The sequence below is a fragment of the Oryctolagus cuniculus genome, chromosome 1, assembly GCF_051225735.1.
Source record: "Oryctolagus cuniculus isolate XC-2025 breed Fujian yellow rabbit chromosome 1, ASM5122573v1, whole genome shotgun sequence".
NCBI classification, from domain to species: Eukaryota; Metazoa; Chordata; class Mammalia; order Lagomorpha; family Leporidae; genus Oryctolagus; species Oryctolagus cuniculus.
The window spans coordinates 155,095,079-155,114,519 of record NC_142867.1 but is presented as its reverse complement, the minus strand read 5'-3'; the positions used below and the strand labels follow the sequence as shown (position 1 = coordinate 155,114,519).

General features: G+C 39.5%; 1 pseudogene across 1 annotated transcript; it reads left to right on the top strand.

The window, feature by feature from the left end:
• Positions 1-5,032: 5,032 nt before the first annotated feature.
• Positions 5,033-6,652, top strand: LOC100338707 (serine/threonine-protein phosphatase 2A catalytic subunit alpha isoform pseudogene; annotated as a pseudogene). Its single transcript, XR_016236702.1, has one exon. The product of XR_016236702.1 is annotated as a serine/threonine-protein phosphatase 2A catalytic subunit alpha isoform pseudogene (transcript).
• Positions 6,653-19,441: the final 12,789 nt, after the last annotated feature.

The window sequence follows — 19,441 nt, the reverse complement described above, 5'->3', positions numbered from 1 at the left end:
AATATTATGATTAGAGGTATATAAAGCCTGTGATTATAAAGTGTATTGAAATTATGTCTTTGCAAAAATAAAGAAAAAAGATTGAGGAAGGGAGCAGGGAGTGATTGTCTTCTTGGAACTATACCTATGAGATACATGAAATCTGTTCTCTTTACATTATTAAAATTCTTAAAAATCAATAAATATTCCAGTGGCTAAGTCAAAAATTTTCCTACCCATTTAATTTTAATTTTTTTTTGACAGAGTGGACAGTGAGAGAGACAGAGAGAAAGGTCTTCCTTTGCCGTTGGTTCACCCTCCAATGGCCGCCACGGCTGTCGCGCTGCGGCCGGCGCACCGCGCTGATCCCAAGCCAGGAGCCAGGTGCTTCTCCTGGTCTCCCATGGGGTGCAGGGCCCAAGGACTTGGGCCATCCTCCACTGCACTCCCTGGCCACAGCAGAGAGCTGGCCTGGAAGAGGGGCAACCGGGACAGAATCCGGCACCCTGACCGGGACTAGAACCTGGTGTGCCAGCACCGCAAGGTGGAGGATTAGCCTAGTGAGCCGCGGCGCCAGCCCCTACCCATTTAATTTTAAATTTAATTTTAATTTTTAATTCTGAAAGTTAAAATCCTTTAAAATTTAATTGGGGGACAATGAGAAAGAGACAATTGTCTGAGAGCTCCCATCCCCTAGTTCACTCTGCAGATATCTGCAATAGCCAGGTTGGACCAGGCCAAAGCTAGGAGTGAGGAACTCAGGAACTTGAGCTCTCACCACTGCCTCTTAGGATCTGGAGTAGCAGGAAGCTGGAATCAGGAGACAGAGCCAAGCATCAAACCCAGGTACGTTAATTTGGGATGCAGATTTCTTAATCAGCATATTAACTGCTAGGGTAAGTGTCTACACCAGTTCTAGAAAATTTGCTTGTATATTGCCACTTAGGTTTCTACATTTGTAGCTATTGTTAATTGTAATTTGCTCTATATACCGATTTGTACTAATGTGAATATTATTATATTAACTTGTTCAATAATAATAATAATGCTTTAATTTAATTCAATTTGATTTAATTTTTACTCTTAAGATTATGTTACTTATACTTCAAGATGGATAATGTTTTTGGTATGAGAGCACTTCACAGAGTTTGTAGAAAAACAGAATAAAAAATGTTTATTTTGGTGCAAAAAATTGAAATATATACATAGTGTTTTCATAATGTGCACTTTTCATGAGCTTTCTGAAGATCACTCATTTAAGATCTCCCCTAGCTTTCCAAGTTTTTCTTTTCTGGAAGAAACCAGTACAGTGAGATGTTAGAGTTGTTGTTTTTTTTAATGTTTTCTGCATCTTCCTGGTGATGTTTCGTGTAGAAATAATTCCCTATTTGTATACATATTTTCACTCCACCTTTTTAGAACAGATTTCTGTCCCTTACTTTTTTAATTGAATAAATATTCAAGATCATTTTACATCAGCGCAGAGAGATTTCATACTCCTCATTATGGCTGCTTAGTATTCTGTTGCACAGATGTACAATATTGTTCCTTAATGATATATACTTAGGTTGTTTCCGATGTTTAGTTATTTCATAGAGTGCTCCTGTAAATCACTGGGTACATTTGTCACTTATATATGTGCAAGTGTATTTGCAAGATAAATTTTCCAGAAGTGCTCAGAGTAGAGGTTGACATTGTGGTGTAGCTGATTCAAGTCCTGGCTGCTACTATTCTGATGTACCTCTCTGCTAATGTGCCTTGGAAAGCAGTGGAAGATAGCTCAGGTCCTTGGGCCCCTGCACCCACATAGGAGACCTGAATGAAGCTCCTTCCTCCTGGCTTTCGTCTGGAGTGAACCAGCAGATGGAAGATCTCTCTCTCTCTGTTTCTCCCTCTCTTTCTGTAACTCTGCATTTCAAATAATAATAAAATGAATCTCTTTTTTAAAGGTTTATTTTATTTATTTGAAAGATAGATTTTCCGAGAGAGGTAGATACAGAGATAGAGAGATGTCTTCCATATGCTGGTTCACTCCCCAAATGACCACAACTGCTGGAGTTAAGCTGACTTGAAGTCAGTATCCAGGATTTTCTTCTGGGTCTCCTATGTGGGTGCAGGGGCCCAAGGACTTGAGCTATCCTCTGCTGCTTTCCCAGGCACATTAGCAGGGATCTGGATTAGAAGTGGAGCAGCTGGGACTTGAGCCAGTGCCAATATGGGATGCTGGTACTATAGGCCAGAGCTTTAATCTGCTGTGCCACAGTGCTGGCCCCAATATATAAATGTTAAAAAAAATTTACTTAGAGTGTGTGTGCATATGTAAGCTTGATGGTTTTTAAAAAAGATTTATTTATTTGAAAGGCAGAGTTGGGGGGGGGGCGGGAGAGAGAGAGAGAGAGAGAAAGATTGATTGATCTTCCATCTGCTGGTTAACTCCTTAAATGGCTGTGATGGCCAGTGCTGGGCCAGGCTGAAGCCAGGAGTTTCCTTCAGGTCTCTCACATGAGTCAGGGCCAAAGCACTTTGGTCATCTTCTACTCCTTTCTCAGGCACATTAGCAGGGAGCTGCATGGGAAGTGGAGCAGATAGGACTGCAACTGTGCCCATATGAGATACCAGCACTGTAGGCAGCAGGTTAACCTGCTGTGCCACAGTGCTGGCCCTGAGTTTGATAGGTTTTGCCAAATTTCCATCCAGTTCAATAAATCTTACAGATTAACTCTATTGAGAGTATGTCTATTTTTATTGAGTACTTTGAAAATGAGAGGCATAATGTTGTATTTGGGAAATACATGATAAAACATGGTACTTGCCTTTAAGGATATTTATTTTATACTCACATTAATTAGACTAACAGATCTAAAAGAAACTCATTTATTTCAGGTCATCTCTAATATGTTTTAGACTAGTTTCCCCTGTGATTTCACATTTGTGATTCAGTTCATACTTAACGAAGATATTTCTGTAGATTCTTGTTTGATCTCGGTTTAAAAATCTCTTCTTAGAATACAAGTGTTCTCTGTTTTATATGTGTATCTTGCTTAGGAATGTGAGTTTCTGTTGTGGGACTAAGGATTTTTTTTTTTTTGCTTTGCTTTTCTATAAAACTATTCAATAAAATGCTCATCATAATATTAGTTAGCGTCCCAGACTAACTACAGGAGCCATACTTTATCCATAATCTGTGGTGCTCTGAGTATCACTAATCATGGTGTTTGGCTATGTATAACTGAACTGTTATAATCGCCTACTCAATTGTTTTTCTCTTTTAATAAGAAATCCAGAGGTCATTCATCCAAGGCTGGTGCATGGGACTGAGTCATCAAGACCCACACTCTACTTGTCCTTCTGTATGGCTTTCACCCCAGGTTTGTTGCCTTCTGGTTGCAAAAATCCCACCTCCGGCACAGCACACAGGGCTAGGTTTTCTTCTATCTTGGGGGTTACTTGTTCTTAGACTCCTTTATTGGTTACTCCTTGTCTTCATTTGATCTTGCTGCTGTAACAATGTACCATAGATTAGGTAATTTATAAATAATGGAAATTTATTTCTTCCAGTTCTGGAGGCTGAGAAGTCTAAGATCCAGGTGCGAGTAGATCCTTGTCTGGTGAAAGCTGTTTTTTGGTTTGTTTCATATATGGTGCCTCTTGCTCCATCCCTATGCAGTGAAAGGCAAGAGAGGCAAACAGACTGCTTCAAGTCCTTTATTCAGGACACTGATCTCTCATGAACCAAGCACCTTCTCAAGGGCCTGTGCTTTAACACTGCTGCACTGGGGATTAGGTTCCCACATGAATTTAGACATTGAAACTATGAAGTCTTCCTACACTTCCTCACCAGAGTACCTGTGGATTCAGGCTTGACCTTACCATTTCCAAGACTGTATTTATGTTCTGGACAGGAAGAAAGGGAAGGCAGTGGTCTCATGCCAGCTGTTGCAGAAGCTCTCCCCCAGTAACCCGGGCCACAGCAGAGAGCTGGACTGGAAGAGGAGCAACCAGGACTAGAACCCTGGGGTGCTGGCGCCGCAGGCGGAGGATTAGTCAAGTGAGCCACGGCACCGGCCTCAGTTACATCCTTTCTGTTCTGGATGTCTGTGTAGGAATTAATGAAACTGAGCATCTGAAATTGCTGCCTAAAGTCAGAGTTCCCCAAAGGGGAAAACAGCCTCACTCCTGTGGAATTCCTGTGCAGCTATTTCAGTAGGACTTGAATTCGCTTTACCGGTGGTCACTAGTGGAATTCTTTCAGCTACTTTACATGCTAAATGAGTCTTTTTGAGACAAAATCTGTCCACCCAACTACCATATGAAAATTTAAGGTAGGATCAAAACGGTTGAAAAAGAATCTAAATTGGAAAGGCCTGCTCTCACACATTGTATTATTGACTTTTTTTTTTTTTTTTTTTTTTTTTTTTTGAGAGTGGACGGTGAGAGAGAGAGACAGAGAGAAAGGTCTTCCTTTTGCCGTTGGTTCACCCTCCTCCGGTGCGCTGTGGCCGGTGCACTGCGCTGATCCCAAGCCAGGAGCCAGGTGCTTCTCCTGGTCTCCCATGGGGTGCAGGGCCCAAGCACTTGGGCCATCCTCCACTGCACTCCCTGGCCACAGCAGAGAGCTGGCCTGGAAGAGGGGCAACCAGGACAGAATCCGGTGCCCCGACCGGGACTAGAACCTGGTGTGCCGGCGCCGTTAGGTGGAGGATTAGCCTATTGAGCCACGGCACGCCAGCCTGTTTTATTGTCTTAAATATATTTTTCTAAATCAAGAAAATGTGATTTTGCCTATAAATATTGCCTAAAGCAAACTAATATTTAAATTAATTTGTTAAGAATAATCACTCAGGGTTACAGAGGCGAGCTCTGGAGCTAGGGCGAGCGGAGGAGACGCAGCAGCTGGCGGCCGAGCACTGCGGTTGAGAGCCAGCGACCAGCGCCGGTGCTGAGCGACCGCCAGCGGCCAAGGAAGTACCCTCCGGGAGCCGGCGGCGGCGTGTGCGTGTGGCCCGTGTGCGGGCGGCGGCGCGGGAGCGGCAGCCGGTTGGGGCGGGTGGCATCATAGACAAGAAGGTGTTCACCAAGGAGCTGGACCAGTGGATCGAGCAGCTGAACGAGTGCAAGCAGCTGTCCGAGTCCCAGGTCAAGAGCCTCTGCGAGAAGGCTAAAGAAATCCTGACAAAAGAGAAGGCTAAAGAAATCCAACGTGCAAGAGCTTCGATGTCCAGTTACTGTCTGTGGAGATGTGCATGGGCAATTTCATGATCTCATGGAACTGTTTAGAATGGTGGCAAATCACCAGACACAAATTACTTGTTTATGGGAGATTATGTTGACAGAGGATATTACTCCGTTGAAACAGTTACACTGCTTGTAGCTCTTAAGGTTCCTTACCGTGAACACATCACCATTCTTCGAGGAAATCATGAGAGCAGACAGATCACACAGGTTTGTGGTTTCTATGATGAATGTTTAAGAAAATATGGAAACGCAAATGTTTGGAATTATTTTACAGATCTTTATGACTATCTTCCTCTCACTGCCTTGGTGGATGGGCAGATCTTCTGTCTGCATGGAGGCCTCTCGCCATCTATAGATACACTGGATCACATCAGAGCACTTGACCGCTTACAAGAAGTTCCCCATGAGGGTCCAATGTGTGACTTGCTGTGGTCAGATCCAGATGACCTTGATGGTTGGGGTATTTCTCCTCTAGGAGGTGCTTACACCTTTGGGCAAGATATTTCTGAGACATTTAATCATGCCAATGGCTTGACGTTCGTGTTTAGAGCTCACCAGCTGGTGATGGAGGGATATAACTGTTGCCATGACCGAAATGTAGTAACAATTTTCAGTGCTCCAAACTCTTGTTACCGTTGTGGTAACCAAGCTGCAATCATGGAACTTGATGACACTCTAAAATACTCTTTCTTGCAGTTTGACCCAGCTCCTCGTAGAGGCGAGCCACGTGTTACTCGTCGTACCCCAGACTACTTCCTGTAATGAAATTTTAAACTTGTACAGTATTGCCATGAACCATATGTGACCTGATGGAAATGGGAAGAGCAACAGTAACTCCTGAGTGTCAGAAAAACAGTTAACAGTCAAAAACTTGTTTTCACACAGACCAAAAGATGTGCCATATAAAAATACAAAGCCTCTTGTCATCAACAGCCGTGACCACTTTAGAATGAACTAGTTCATTGCATGCTGAAGCTACATTGTTGGTCAAGAAACCAGTTGCTGGCATAGCGCTATTTGTAGTTACTTTTGCTTTCTCTGAGAGACTGCAGATAATAAGATGCAAACATTAACGCCTCATGAATACAATAACTTCCATTTAGCTATAGCTTTACTCAGCATGACTGTAGATAAGGATAGCACCAAAGAATCATTGGAGCTTAATGAAGATTTTTAAAAATAAGTACCAAGGCCTTCCTCTACTTGTGAGTTTTGAAATTGTTTTATTTCTTTTCAGGGATACCATTTAATTTAATTGTATGATTTGTCTGCACTCGGTTTATTCCTTTCTCAGATCTCACCCCTGTGTTGTTCTTTGTTATTGTCAGAACCTGGTGAGTTGTTTTGAACAGAACTGTCCCTCCCTCCCGTCTTGTAAGATGATGTTACTGCACAAGGGCACTGCAGTGTTTTTCATAATAAACTTGTGAACTAAGAACTGAGAAAGTCAGATTTGAATTGCATCAATGGGCAAGATTGGTGCTGTTTATTAAAAAAGATAATTGATAAATTTGTAGAATTCTAGGTAAAGAAAAATAAAAATCAAGGCCAATGCATAATCTCTGATAACGCCTTCATATTCTTCAGATTAACTTCCGGCTTTATTTGTGTTCCGTGTAATACAGTTTGTCAGATCACTGATGCGCTCTTTGTGGGTTCCTCCTGTATGTTAACTGATCTGTATGAAAGAAAATGTGTACTGCTTTAGTAAGACGAAATCATGCAAGTTGATTTCATTTTGGAGTAGAGCTTAACAAATTAAGGGTGTATCTGCACTGCGGTTTCTGGTTATAAATATATTGCTGTATGTATTAAATGAACTCTTGAAAATGGTTGTACTCTTTAGAATACTATACCGCAGTAAGAAACAACGAAATCCAGTCATTTGCAACAAAATGGAGGAATCTGGAACACATCATGCTGAGTGAAATAAGCCAGTCCCAAAGGGACAAATACCATATGTTCTCCCTGATCGGTGACAACTGACTGAACACCAAAAAGGAAACCTCCTGAAGTGAAATGGACACTCTGGGAAACGGTGACTTGATCAGCATAGCCCTGACTGTTAATGAACAACTTAATACATTATCCCTCTTAGTAGTTTTTTTGTCTGTTCTACTTAATATGACCGGTTTAATTCTGTAATTAATACACAGTTATTCTTGAGTGTTAAAAATTAACTGAAATGTGATCCCTGTTAAACATAAGAGTGGGAATAAGAGAGGGAAGAGATGTATAATTTGGGACATACTCAAGCTGACTTGCCCCAAATGGTAGAGTTGGAAACATACCAGGGGATTCCAATTCAATCCCATCAAGGTGGCATGTACCAATGCCATCTCACTAGTCCAAGTGATCAATTTCAGTTCACAATTGATCATAATGAAAGGACTAAGAGTCAAAGGGAGCACATAAACAAGTCTAGTACCTGCTAACACTAACCGATAGAATAAATAAAGGGGAGAGTGATCCAACATGGGAAGTGAGATACTCAGCAGACTCATAGAATGGCAGATGTCCTAAATAGCACTCTGGCCTCAGAATCAGCCCTAAAGGCATTCGGATCTGGCTGAAAAGCCCATGAGAGTATTTCAGGCATGGAAGCCAAGACATTCTGGCAAAAGATCTCTGCGAGTGAGATCCCAGTGGAAAGAACAGGTCTTCAAAGAAGGAGGTACCTTTCTCTGAAGGGAGGAGAGAACCTCCACTTTGACTATGACCTTGTCTAAGCAAGATAAGAATCGGAGAACTCAGAGGGCTTCCATAGCCTTGGAAACTCATGACTGGAGCATAGGGAGACTACTGATGCCATAGACAGGAGTGTCAATTGGTAAAGTCAACAACAGGAGTCACTGTGCACTTACTCCTCATGTAGGATCTCTGTCCTTAATGTGCTGTGTATTGAGATTTAATGCTATAACGAGTACTCAAACAATATATTTCACTTTGTGTTTCTATGGGGGTGCAAACTGTTGAAATCTTTACTTAATGTATACTAAACTGATCCTCTGTAAAAAAAAAAAAAAAGAAAGAAAGAAATTATCAACTCCCAACTTGACTCTCACTGGGATTAAACATGACAATAGGTCTGATCTGATTCCATCATCATTTAAAAAAAATCATCTATTATTTTTCACTTTATGTTTCTGTGTGAGAGCAAACTGTTGAAATCCTTACTTAATGTATACTAAGCTGATCTTCTGTATATTAAGATAATCGAAAATGAATCTTGATGTGAATGGAAGGGGAGAGGGAGTGGGAAAGGGGAGGGTAGTGGGTGGGAGGGATGGTATGTGGGGGAAGCCATGTAATGCATAAATCGTACTTTGGAAATTTATATTCATTAAATAAAAGTTAAAAAAAAATAAAAAAAATAAAAAAAAAAGAAAATGGATGATTCTAAAAAAAAAAAAAAGAAAATGGTTGGTAGATTGGTTCGTTTTTAACAAATATTTGTACATTATTTGTGGACTTTCTTGATCTTAAATTTGTCTCAGAAAGCTATTAACGTACTAACTTGTTAAGTTCTTTTAAATGGTATTAGTGAAACTACATAAAAAATTATTGTTGGGTCATGGTTTAGTGTCGGTGCATGTTCACCTGAAGAGTGGCACTTGAAGTGATAGCACTCAGCATTGGATGGGTTCATCCACTTTTATCCTTTGAGTAGGATTAAAAGTTAAATGAAGATTTGATATTTTTAACCAAGTTAAACTTCTGAACACTTTATCATTACTCGTGTGAATGTAGCAAATAAAAATGTCCTTGATTTCTAAAAAAAAAAAAAAAAAAAAAAAGAATAATCACTCACATTTCATGGTTTTTTTTTTTTTTTTTTTTAATTTGACAGGCAGAGTTAGACAGTGAGAGAGAGAGAGACAGAGAGAAAGGTCTTCCTTCCAATGGTTCACCCCCCAAATGGCTGCTACGGCCAGCGCTGAGCTGATCCAAAGCCAGGAGCCAGGCGCCTCCTCCTGGTCTCCCATGTGGGTGCAGGGTCCAAGCACCTGGGCCATTCTCCACTTCCCTACGGGGCCACAGCAGACAGGAAGAGGAGCAACCGGGACTAGAACCTGAAGCACATATGGGATGCCGGCACCACAGGCGGAGGATTAGCCTAGTGAGCTGCGGCGCCGGCCGCATTTCATGTTTTTAAGACTTTGCTTTTAAATTGGTTTTCTACCTGTTCCTTCCTTACATCCAAGTTAAAGCCCAGTGTTGTGATTACTATCTCTTAAATGATGTCTTTCATGCATGTCCTTTCCTTTCCATTTCCACAACTGCTGCCTGGATGCCCAAGGAGAAGTGTGTGCCCTTGTTCTTGGGGTACCATCTAAATGAAAGTCCTTGGAAAATAAAATAAGCTGGGAGATTTGAGCATAAGTTTCAGATAAGAAACATTATGAAGACAGTAAGGAAGAGCCAAAGTGATAGGAAATGAGGCAAAAGCTTAATTGGTATGAATAATATATAGGTGGGAATAAAATGAGGAAACAGGTGAGGCCAACCTTACGCGTGGTTTCCAGCACACCCTGCAGGTGTGGGGCCAGCCGCCCAGAGATGTACCTGTGTAGATGGCCAATACCTTAGCTCAGATCCCCGAATCCCTCACCCTGCATTTAACCAAGCATGCTTTCCACCCCAGGCTCTTTCTGTTTCACTCTATGGACAAGATAGTTTTTCTAACTTAGCAGTTTTTACATGGAATCACTATTTGCCTTTTCTGACTCTCGGAAAGGAGAGCCGTCGGAACCTCCTGTCAACCTTTTTCTGCTCAGTTAAGCTAGGGATGATTTCTTTCTTAATTTCCTATACCATTTGCCCATTTTTATTTTACAAATATCAAATATTTTTGTGCTGTGTTATTTTGTTTATGCCTTCGCTCCTTGAGCTCTTTGAGAATAGGCTCAGCCATGGATTGTGCCTCAGACTGCCCAATAATCGGCACATTATGTGCTTAACTTTTTTTTTTAACATTTAAACTAAAACATTAATGATAGAAAAATATTGTACATTTATTTCTGTGTACAAGTCTACCATTTGTAACACATGTATGGATTTGACTGCCAGCTTAATCGGGCTACAGAACACTCTAAAGAACTCCTGTGCCATTCCTTTACAGTCACACCCTCTCCCTCTGTTTCCTGCCCATCACTGATGTGTTCTCCAACCTGATGGGTGTATTTCATGCAGGATGCCATATAAATTGATTTGTACACTAGCAATCTTTTGAACCTAGCTCCTTGCACTCCATGTAAAGCCATGGTATTATCGAAATATGTTGATTTATTGACAGTTCCTTCCTGTGTATTTCTCAGTAATAGCCTCGTATGTGGATGTAACTGTTTGTTCTGGACATGGGGGTTGTTTCTATTTTTTGGAAATTATGAAAATCTATAAGTGTTCTATAGGTTTAGCATATGCCTTTTGAATGAACAATTGGAAAAATGTCAGTATAATATCTTTTTTCTTTAAAAGTTTTATTTTTATTTATTTGAAAGACAGTTACAAAGAGAGGAAGAGTGAGAGAGAAAGATCTTCCATCAGCTGGTTAAATTTACCAGATGGCCACTATGGCCAGAGCCGGGCCAGGCCAAAGCCAGAAGCCTGGAGTCTCTTACAGGTCTCCCATATGGGAGCAAGGACCCAAGTACTTAGGCCATCCTCTGATGCTTTCTCAGGCGCATTAGCAAGGAGCTGGATCAGAAGTGGAGCAGCTTGTGACTCAACCAGTGCTGGTGTTGCAGGCAGAGGCTTAACTTGCTACACCACAATGCTGGCCCTAAATATCTGTATAATTTCAATCTCTTGGTCTTATGGACTTATGCAAAATTTTTGATAAACCTCATCAGAGCTATGTGGAGAAGTGTGCATATACTTGTTTATTATTTTAATATATGTTTTATATACGTAAAGTTACATATATGAATTATGTATCTTACATATTTTTATATATACTATAAAATGAATAGCTCTAAAATAGGCACACAATGTTTTTTGTTTCAAAAAAAGATAGGGTTACGTCTGACTATTTGTTGGTGTGAGTAAGGTATAATCAGTATTATTTGGATTCTAAAAATCAAACAATCACATGACACTAAAAAATAAAGAAGTACATTAACTTGTGTAAAGATTTGTTTATTTTATGATTTACATGGAATTGACCATTTTTGAAATGCTGGCAAGAGATCCAGAGTGTCTTTGTGTCACTGAAAGAATGACTTTCATGATTCAGAAATATAAAACACTTAAATATATGTTCATTATTCCATTTCCGGTAGCTTGAAAAGTAGAGATGACTCATGTTTTAACCTTTTCTTGGAGGAAAGGAATAATTTTTCTTGAATATTTTCACAGATTATTGTGATTGCTTTAAAGGACCTCTGTGGCAATTTGGATTAGTTGGACTTAATAATGTGCTTGTAGCATAATTGTCATGTTTTAATAAGAAAACTTACTTGTAAATCTTTACAGCTTTGTTGTCACTTAGGATAGGGAGTTACTATTGGAGGTGGCATCTTACTAGTGGGGGTGGGGACCTGTGTCTGCATATAGTGAGGGAAGTTTTATGATCCTCACTCCTACCATGCACAACAGGGTTCCATATGACTTGTTGAATTAGGGAATTTTTAAAACTATTTCTCATTTATGTGTCCCTCAGTACGTGGCAGATGTTCGTTTGGTGTGAATTCTCATTACCTGTATGAATGAACTTGAAATTAAGGGAAAATCTTTTTCTCTTAAATCATAAAAGAAACAAAGTTTTAAAAAACATCCATTGAATGTAAAGGATTGCACGCTGTTTTTGAGTGATTTAGAAGTGCTTTTTATTCATTGGCTACTATTTGTTTTTTACAACTGTATCAAAACAGATGATCTTTGTTTTCTCACATAGGAAAAACAAGTTGGCACTGGTGGGTTGGTTTTATTAATTAAAATTGTTTTGCTATCAGGTGATTTTTTTTAACAGTGTTACTTACACTTCTAAATTATATAATATTTTAGTTAATTCTGAAATCATTGATTTGCTTTTAATTTCTCACATGAATATTTTTAAAATGTTCTACATAAATTTGCATCTCTTTTTCTTACAGCTTTTTCAGTTTATATATTCTAAACTTGAAAAGGTAGAATCAGTCAATATTAGAAGTGTCACTGGAGGATTTATTTAAATTTTCATTTCTTATGTTTAATCCTAGCTACTAAAGTGTGTGAGCCTTAAAAGTTTTTTTCCCTTAAATTAACTTTACACACAAAAGCTTCAATTTTCATAAAGTGGGAGGAGATAGGTTATTGTGCTTGCTTTTTTAAAACATTTTCTTTATTCTGAAATGATGCATATTTAGATACGCTAATCAAGTGGACAAGATGGTGTATATATATGTGTACATATATATATATATACACACACACAACATAAAGAGAAGCCCTACAAATAAATCACAGGATAAAAATTATGAAGTTTGGGAACTGTAAAGTGTACTGTATTTATATGTAACTAATTCAAAAAGTTGCCACAAAGGCTGAATTGGAAGCTTCATGTCTGCATGAAATTTCCTGTATTTTTAATGTGTACGATGGATTTAATTCTTCTTGAATATTAAAGTCTGCCAATTGCTATGAAAAAAAAAGAAAATAAGCTTTTAAACAAAAAATACAAGATAGAATAAAACGTTCTGACTTCCTCTTTTACTAACAGGAGACATTGTATTTTTACAAAATATGCCATAGAGAAAAATTCATTCACATTGAAAGAGAGTTGCGATCTAGGTCTGTGTCAGCCACAAACTAACAGAATGGCTTCAGGCAAGTCATAAACTCCTCCAGCTCCCTTTCCTCATCTCTAAAACTGACAACCTTGTTGGCTGGCAAATGGGATGGCTAGAAATTCAGGGATATGTTAGACAAAGTGCTTGTTCTGTAAGATTCATAAATACATCCTTATTTCTTTCTATGGATCCATCTTGCATATTTATTTTTGTTATTGGGTGAATTGTGAGCACATGCAGAATTTTCTAGATTGGCAAATAAAATAATGTGTCCTACATCCTCTTTTATACTTGAGCATGACTCGTGGTAGATAATTTAAGGTATATTGTTAATGTTTTCTCTGTGTGAAGTTACTTTGGGAGGATCCAGGGATGATAGGCGCAGTCAGTCTTCTGAATTAAGGAATATACTTGATGATAATTAAATAACATTGACATTACTTCTCTAACCTTGAGCTCAGAGTTTCCAAACTGCTCTATAGAATTTTTTTCTGTCTGAAATCTACCTTTAAAACTAATTCTTTTGTATGTTCCTAAAACACTGAGAAAATGAGAAAGCCACAGAACTTGAACCAATGTGTCTGTGAGATGGATGACTACATGGAAATTTAGATTGGATGTTGAGCAACTGACGTTGCTGGAGTCAGTTCCACAAAGGGCCTTATTATTACTCTGTAAAGCCTAATGTTGAGGGAAGTGAAGATCCTTCTTTTCAAAAGAAGGAAACATTTAGTTGGATTTTAGGAACTGTACATCTGTGGGCTTTTCAGTCAACATTGCCAAAATTATAGAGCAAGTGGTAGAACAAACAATGAGTATCTGGAAAAGTAGGATGCTTGCTTAATTACAATCCAGTGAAGACGCTCATGAAATTTAATATTGTTATGTTATTTCCCCAAATGGACTTACTAATGACCTTCATGGTATTTTTCTTTTTTAATTCAGGATGTCTTTTGCTTTTGTTTTTATACCAGTAGTAACATGTTCAATCCTTGCTTTTTTCTTTGTTTGCTTTTTGTTGTTATTCTTTAAAATTTTTCCTGAGCAATAGCCTTTCTTTTTAAATCAAGATCTCCCTATCTCCTTTTAGAAAACAAGCATTATTGGGCCCCATGCTGTGGCAAAGCAGGTAAAGCCACTGCCTGCAATGCCAGTATCCCATATGGGTGCCGGTTCGAGTCATGGCTGCTCTACTTCCGATCTAGCTCTCTGCTATGGCCTGGGAAAGTAGTAGATGGTCCAAATCCTTGAGTCCCTGCACCCACCTGGGTGACCCGGAAGAAGCTCCTGGCTCCTGGTTTCAGATTGGCTCAGCCTGGCCATTGTGGCCATCTGGGGGAATGAACCAGCAAATGGAAGACCTCTGTCTCTCTTTCTCTGCCTCTATGTAGCTCTGCCTTTCAAATAAATAGATAAATAAATCTTTTTTTTTTTAACAAAAGCATTATCATCATATACCTTTTATGGGGAGAGTTAGAGAGACACACAGAGAGAAATCTTGCATGTGTTGGTTTACTCCCCAAATGGCTGCAATGGCCAGGGCTGGGCTGGCCCAAAGCCAGGAGCCAGGAACTTCTGAGTCTCCTTTGTGGGTGCAGGGCCCCAAAGACTTGGGCCATCTTCCACTGCTTTTCCCAGGCACATTAGCAGACAGCTGGATTGGAAGTGGAGCAGCCTGGAGTCGAACCTGTGCCCATATGGGATTCCAGTGCCATAGGGGGCAGCTTTAGACACTATGCTACAGCACTGCCCCTGGTGGAAGTTGTCTTGTTTTAGTTATTATTTAAAAATTTATCTTGACAATTATTCTCTGTATAGGAGACCTTTGCCATTTATTTTATTTTTTTAAAGATTTATTTATTTGAAAGTCAAAGTTACAGAGAGAGAGAGAAGGAAAGAGAGAGAGAGAGAGAGAGATCTTCCATCCACTGCTTCACTCACCAATTGTCTGCTATGGCTGGAGCTGTGCCAATCTGAAGCCAGGATTCAGGAGCTTCTTCTAGGTCTCCCACATGGGTGCAGGGGTCCAAGGACTTGGGCCATCTTTTACTGCTTTCCCAGGCCACATCATAGAGCTAGATCAGAAGTGGAGCAGCCGGGATTCCAACTGGTGCCCATATGAGATGCTGGCACTGCAGGTGGTGGCTTTACCTGCTATGCCACAGCACTGGCCCCTACATCCATTCTTTATTGAGTTGTCCATAATTATATTACCAGTTTGCTTAAAATCCTTTAATAGCTTCTCCATACGGTAAGATGAGGACTTCTCAATGTGGCTCACTCTGGCTTTTCCTTATATCTTTAGCCAAATAACTCATCACCCTCAATAACCGCCATTCCCTCCCCTACTGTGCTTCAACCCTGCTCAACCACTAGCAGTTCCTTTCTAGTACCCAGTGCTCAGCTCACCTCCAACTTTTGCCTGCTTGTTGTGCCTGTCCACAAATCTTTGACCTGTTTTTGTCTTCCTTACCCAACCTCATCTGGATTAATTGTTCCTTTTGTGTGTTGCCTTGCTTCCCAAATTCATCCTTGGATTTATCAAGATTGGCATGGGCTGATATACCTCTTCCACTAGTTTGTAAATTCCTTGAGCTCAAGGACCTTGTCTTAATGTTTATTGGCCACAGCATTCACACAAATTCTGAACAACAGAGGGTCCTTAGGAAATGGTAATTAATTAAATACAATCTTCTATTAAAAGGTAAATATTCCTAGGATACATATTTACTCACATTCTTTAGTTAGTATATTTTTCCCTGCTCTGCTAAAATCTATAAACCACAAAAACATGACATGAATTACATCCACACTGTTGTGCAAGGATTACCACTAAGTTTCCAAAGCTTTTTCATTACCTCAAACAGAAATTCTGTAACCACTGAGCAATGACTTCCCATTTTCCTCTTCTTCCAGCCCCTGGTAACTATTCTCTCTGAATTTTCCTAATCTAGGTATTTCATAGATGTGAAATCAAATCGTGCTATAGTTGTTCTTTTGTGACTGGCTTATTTCACTAAGCATGTTTTCAAGGTTCAAACATGTTGTAGCATGTATCAGAACTTCATTCCTTTCTTTGGATGAATAATATTTCATTATATGTACATAACATAGCTTATTTTTCCACTCATATACTGATAGACACTTGCATTGTTTCTACCTTTTGCTTATTGTGAATAATACAGCAGTGAATGTTGTTACACAGTATCTGTTGGAGTGTCTGTTTTAAATTCTTTCAGGTATTATACCAATTGTTGGGCCATATGGTAATTTTATGTTTAACTGTTTAAAGGAAACAGCAAACTGTTTTTCTCAGCAGCTATACTATTTTGCATTCACACCAACAATGTATGAGGGTTCCAATCTTTCCAAATGTTTGTCAACACTTATTTCTTGCCTTTAAATTTCTTTAAATTATAGTCATTCTGGTAGATGTGAAATGGTTACATTGTGGTTTTGGTTTGCATTTCCTTAATGACTAAGGATGTTGATTATTTTTTCATACACTTTTTGGCCATTTGTAAATCTCTTCTGAGAAATATCTAGTCAAGTACTTTGTTTATAATGTGTGTTTTTATTCATTTTTATCTACTTGAAAGAACAAGCCACACACATACACACACACAGAGAGAGAGAGAGAGAGAGAGAGAGAGAGGCAGAGCAACAGAAAGATCTTTCATCCATCCAACCTCAGGTTCATTCCCAAATGGCTACAATAGCCAGGATTGAATCAGGCAAAAGCCAGGAGCCAGAAACTGCATCCAGGTCTCCTACAATAATGGAAGACTCAGCAATTGACCCATCAGCTACTGCCTCCCAGAATGCATTGGTAGGAAGCTGGATCAGAAGTGGTGTAGCTGGGACTTGAACTGGCACTCTGACATGGAGTGTGAGCATCCCAGCAGTAGGTTAACCTGCTGAGCCACAATACCTGCTCTTACTTTGTTCAGTTTTAAATTATGTTGCTTGTTATTTTGTTTCTTGATTTTTAGGAGTTCTCTATGTATCCTGTATGTTAAAAACATATCAGATACATGACTTACAAATATTTCTCCCATTCTGTAGATTGTCTTTTTACTTTATTGATAATGTCTTCTGATGCACAAGTTTGTTTTTTTTTTTTTTTTTTTTTTTTTTTTTTTTTTTTTTTTTGACAGCCAGAGTGGACAGTGAGAGAGAGAGACAGAGAGAAAGGTCTTCCTTTGCCGTTGGTTCACCCTCCAATGGCCGCCGCGGCCGGCGCACCGCGCTGATCCGATGGCAGGAGCCAGGCGCTTCTCCTGGTCTCCCATGGGGTGCAGGGCCCAAGTACTTGGGCCATCCTCCACTGCACTCCCTGGCCACAGCAGAGAGCTGGCCTGGAGGAGGGGCAACCGGGACAGAATCCGGCGCCCCAACCGGGACTAGAACCTGGTGTGCTGGTGCCGCAAGGCAGAGGATTAGCCTAGTGAGCTGCGGCGCCGGCCGCACAAGGTTTTAATATTGATAAAGTCATTTTTTTCCTAGTTGTTGCTTTGAAAATCATATCTAAGACTCCATTATCAAATCGAGGGCCATGAACATTTACCCCTATATTTTCTTCTAAGAGTTTTATGATTTTCACTCTTAGGTTATTGATTCATTTTAAACTAAATTTTATATGTAACATAATATAGACATTCAATTTAATTCATTTCCTTGTGGAAATTCTGTTATTCCAGTATAATTTATTTGGTTTTTAAAAAATATTTATTTACTTATTTGAAAAGCAGAGATACAGAGAGAAGGAGAGAGAGAGAAAGGAGAGAGAGAGGGAGAGAGAGAGAGAAAGGAGAGAGAGAGAGAGAGAGAGAGAGAATCTGTACTCAAGGTCACTCCCCAAATGGTTGCAATGGCTGGGCTGGGCCAGGCTGGAGCCAGGAGCCAGGAGTTTCTTCTGGGTCTCTCACATGTGTTGCAGGGGCCTAAGGGCTTGGGCTATCTTCCGTTGCTTTCCCAGGAACATTAGCAGGATGCTGGATCCGAAGTGGAGCAACTGGGACTTGAACTGGAGCCCATATGGGATGCTTGCATGGCAGGTGGTGGTTTGATCTTTTATAACACAGTGCCAGCCCCAATTTATTTATTTTTAAAGATGTATTTATTGATTTGAAATGGAAAGAGAACGAGAGCGAGCAACAGTCAGGGTTGGGTCAGGCTGAAGCCAGGAGCCAGGAGCTTCATCCAGGTTTCCCATGTGGGTGGCAGGGGCCCAAGTACTTGGGCCATCTTCTGCTGCTTTCCCAGGTGCATTATTAGTTAGCTGGATCAGAAATGGAGCTGCATGGACTCAAACAGTACTCTAATATAGGATGGCAGCATCATAGGCAGTCTGTACCACACTGCTGGCACTTCTAGCATTATTTATTTGAAGAGCCTGCTGTTTCCCTGTGAAATATACTTGACACCCTTGTCAAAAATTATTATGTCTTATGAGGGTACTTAAAAAAGTTCATGGGGAATTCATATTATGGGAAAAATTATGCATCAATTTCAAAACTACATTTGTAGCAAAATAAACATTTTTTAATTCCATTTTCCACAAAATTTTGGAACCATCCTCATATAGGTACAGGTTTCTTGACTCTCAATGCCATTCTGTTGATCTGGGATTTCCCCTTACTTCAGTACCACATTGCTTTGATAACTATAGCTTTGTAAGGAGTTTTGATTTGTAATGTGTTAATCCTCTGTCATTTTTCTTGTTTTTGGATATTTTGAGGTTCATTGCTATCCCATATGAATTTGAAAACTGACCTTTCCATTTTGCCAAAAAGACCAGTGGAATTTTGAAAGAGATTGCAATAATCTGTAGTTTGCTTTGTGTTGTGTTGATATCTTAACAATTTTAAGTTTTCCTATCCATGAACAAGATGTTCTTCCATTTTGTAGGTCTTTTCTTTGTAATGACATTAGTTGGCTTTGGTATCAGGATAATGTTGACTTCATAGAATGAGTTGGGAAGTATCTCCCTCTAGTATTTTTTAGAAATGCGAGAAAGAATCATGTTAATCCTTTAAGTATTGGTGAACTATTAAAGTTTGGTGGACTCTACCAGGGATGCCATTTGGTCTTGTATTCTTGTTTGTTGTCAGGTTTTTGATTACTGATTCAATCTCTTTTTTCATACATCTGCTAAGATTTTTCTATTTCATCTTGAGTAAGTTTGGGTAATTTGTGTGGAATTTGTTCATTTCTTCTAGGTTATCTAACAGCATATAATCATTCATAATATTCTCTTATAATCTTTATAAGATTATAAAGATGGTAGTAAGGTTTCCATTTTCATTTCTGATTTTACTTATTTGTATATTTGCTTCCCTTTGTCAAGTCTAACTAGAGTTTTATTAATATTGTTGGTCTTTTCAAAGAGCAAACTTTGTTTCATTGATTCCCTGTCATCATTTTATTCTATATTTTGCATTTCTACACTCCAATTG